Source organism: Parasteatoda tepidariorum, chromosome 6, assembly GCF_043381705.1.
Source record: "Parasteatoda tepidariorum isolate YZ-2023 chromosome 6, CAS_Ptep_4.0, whole genome shotgun sequence".
NCBI lineage: Eukaryota > Metazoa > Arthropoda > Arachnida > Araneae > Theridiidae > Parasteatoda > Parasteatoda tepidariorum.
The window spans coordinates 56,504,623-56,507,981 of record NC_092209.1 but is presented as its reverse complement, the minus strand read 5'-3'; the positions used below and the strand labels follow the sequence as shown (position 1 = coordinate 56,507,981).

Genomic DNA, 3,359 nt, shown 5'->3' with positions numbered 1-3,359 from the left:
TAGACTTCGGGGAATAGTGACGTCACCGTTCGTGTTCGAAGTCTGCGAGGTTTGGGGTCCAAGTTAGATACGGGTGCGACATTTCATAGTTATTAATTTATAAATGTATAATATTTATAAATGTTTAAGAGAATTTTTTGCAGCTATTTGTACTAATTATTTCAGTTGAAATGTTAATTATACACAGTTTTATAATAATCTAATATATATAATTCTCTTACGTGGCTCCCAAATTTTGGCTGTATTTCTTTTCCACCGGTGGCAACAGTTTTCATTCTTAAAGAAGTACTTTGTACAACTAAATAAGATTCTTTTTACAACACTTAAATATTTTCTTTATTTTCTTCATATATACAGAGAGCAGTCGGCGAAGAATTCTGTTAGGTTAAAAAACATTTCGCTGAAAAAATAACGAATTCTAAAAGAAATAAAAACAAACAACTTAAAAAATAAAAATGCTGTTGCCAGCCATAGAATTTTTTGAAAGTTAACTTAGCTACATAAATTAAGATGACATAGAAGCGCAACCAGATCAAAATTATGATACCTGAGTGCTTGACGCAACAAATCCTTCAATTCTATAAGTGTTGTATCACCAAATGCCCAGATAATATTGAAATGAAGAGGTTTAGAATTTTCTACAGTGAAAAGTTTTCGGAGCTTCAGTATTCAAAAAAGTATACAAAAGCTAGATGTTAAGAACGTATCCAATGCGCGAGCAAAGCGAGCATTGGATTGCGAAGCAATCCAAAATAAACTGCGAAAGCAGTTCTGGGGGTTGGCGAGCGCCAGCGAGCAGTGTGCGAAGATTCCTAGTAATCGTAAAATTCATTGAACAATTAAGTATTACATTTTAAAATGCAAGTAGAATTTAACAATTATTTCATTTTATAATTGTAAAAGGATAGATAAGTAACTTCGTCATAAAGTTTTACATGATACGAGAAAATTATACGATTGCTTTATAATGAAAGAAAACCAATTTAAGTTTCATGCTTCTTGCGGAAAACAAAAGAAAATGAAATTTTTTCCTGACATCGGTGTTAGCGATTAGACAGTTTTTTACTATTAAATCAATATTGCTCCCTTTTAAATAAAAATGCATTTTTCTCCGAAAAAAAATTACTTTTAAAAAAATTACTTATTACTTAAAATTACTTAAAAAAATTTTTAATTATGTTTTTAATTACTTAATTCATTTAACAGTATTAAGGAATCTACAAATATATGTTACATATGATTGTTGCAGAATAACTTGTACGAAATATGGATGGTGTTTTCAATAGAAATGTAACTGAAACAGTAACCCGGAAATTTAGGCATTCCCGAGCTTGCAGCGCTCCCTAGTGTAGAAAACACCATCCATATGTAAATAAAATATATTTTTAAAATTGCGCATTATCTATTGATTGCATTTATTATTCTAATACTGAAAGAGTATCAAGGTATCTATGACCTCTATAATTAATGAAGTATTTACGGACTTTTATATATATATTAAGGAATTGAATAAATTTTTCACGAAGTTTAAGATCGTATCTCATTGCAAAAAAAGTAATTTAATAAATATTTTTTTTGCAATAAATGCTTCTAGTAATGAAACAAACGCTTTCAAACTTAATTTTTTATATAATTTCACTCAAACTTGTTTTAAGACTCATGAGTCTGCAGGTAAACTCCAGATTTTCAGTCCGAACTGATAGAATAAAAAACACAGTCAAAACTCACATAATGACTTACAATTGTTTTCTTAATTTACTTTTAATCAATTCCCATTAAATCAGATACAATTAGATATCATTTATATGAAATCAGATATTTTGATAGATTCAGATTAAGTTTAAGATGAATGAATATTATTCAAAGTTTAAAACTAGTGACATAGGTCATTGAAGAAAAATCCCTTCATTTGTACATTTTTTCCCTCTTGAAATTACTGCTCATATTTGTTTTTTCACTAGCAAATTTCCGGATACTTTAAAATTTTAAAAATATCGATGTTTCATTTGCAAGAAATTATTACTTTAAAGCTTGATAAAATTTTTGAATACTGTAATTTTTTTTTCTAGTTAATAATATATCTTTGCTAATTTCTAGAAAAAATTCTTCATAAAAAGTTTACATTATTCTTCTATCAAGATTGATTTAATAGAGAATATCACTAAAATAAAACAGGTTACGTTTTCTTACAATAAAAGTTAAATCGAATTAATTCTTCGAAATAGATTTCCAATAAAACATGGCATTAAAATAATACGTTATTTTCTGTGATTGGTTCATTAATAAAATATTTTTATTTCTTCGTAAACACAATTCTTGTAAAAAAAAAAATTTGAAAATTAAATCTGTTATGTCAAAAAATATAAGATCGTTTTATAAAATATAAATTATTGCTTTTAATAAATTATAAATACAGTGTATTTGTAAAGTGATCCTAGCAATAAAAGTGTTTGTTTTCTTTTTTAATTATCAACGAAATAATGAGTTTTTTTTACAGCAATTTATTCATCACACACTTGCAAATTAATTTTTAGCGTTATTCTGTAAGCTCGTGTTAACACGAGCTTACAGAATAACGCAAGTTGCATGAAAAAAGTTTTCCTTCATTCAGGTTAAGAAAAAAAAAATATATATATATATATAGGGGAGAGTTGGGTAGCACCGCCCAGCGGGTACCTCCGCCCACAGTCAATTTCATGTGTATAGAATATTTTTTCAAGTCAATGGGCCATCGGACATTAATTGTTATATTAAAAAAAGATTATTTTCAAAGTTTCAAGTATTTATGCAGCTGGTAACATGGTAAGCAATAGTTTTGAAAATATGTTGAATACAGAAGTCATGAAATTAAGAAAAATTGATTGAATGTTTCGATTAAACTTCATTTTAATACTAAAAAAATAATTTTTTTTATACATACAGCATTAAAGTATGTAGTCTTAAGTTTAATTTGCACAAAGAAAGAAGTTTGTATGTAAAAAATTGTTCTAGTAATTACAAATTTACAAAAAAATTGGATTTCGGGTAGCCCCGCCCAGTTACAAAAATTGTGTTTTTTGGCTATTTTTTCAGGTGTAAATGAGAATGACCAATGTATTGACAATAGATAAACCTTATTTATCATTTTTATCACAAAATTATCTTATTTATTACATATTTATATACTTTTAGTGAATTCTATCATTTAATAACAACAAATGTCATACCTTTTATCATTATTAATGTATATTAATATATTATAATATTAATATATATTTATATTAAATATTTAATGAAAATAATTTAATTTAAGTAACAATAATTAATAACAATAGTTGTTTTTCAATATAAACTTATTTGGTTGATCTCTTCTTATAAAC

At 26.3% G+C, this 3,359-nt stretch overlaps 1 protein-coding gene across 1 annotated transcript in view; it reads right to left on the bottom strand.

Moving 5' to 3' along the window:
- LOC139424767 (RNA pyrophosphohydrolase-like) overlaps positions 1-3,359 on the bottom strand; it is an 81,874-nt gene that overhangs the window by 56,928 nt on the left and 21,587 nt on the right. The window lies entirely within an intron of this gene.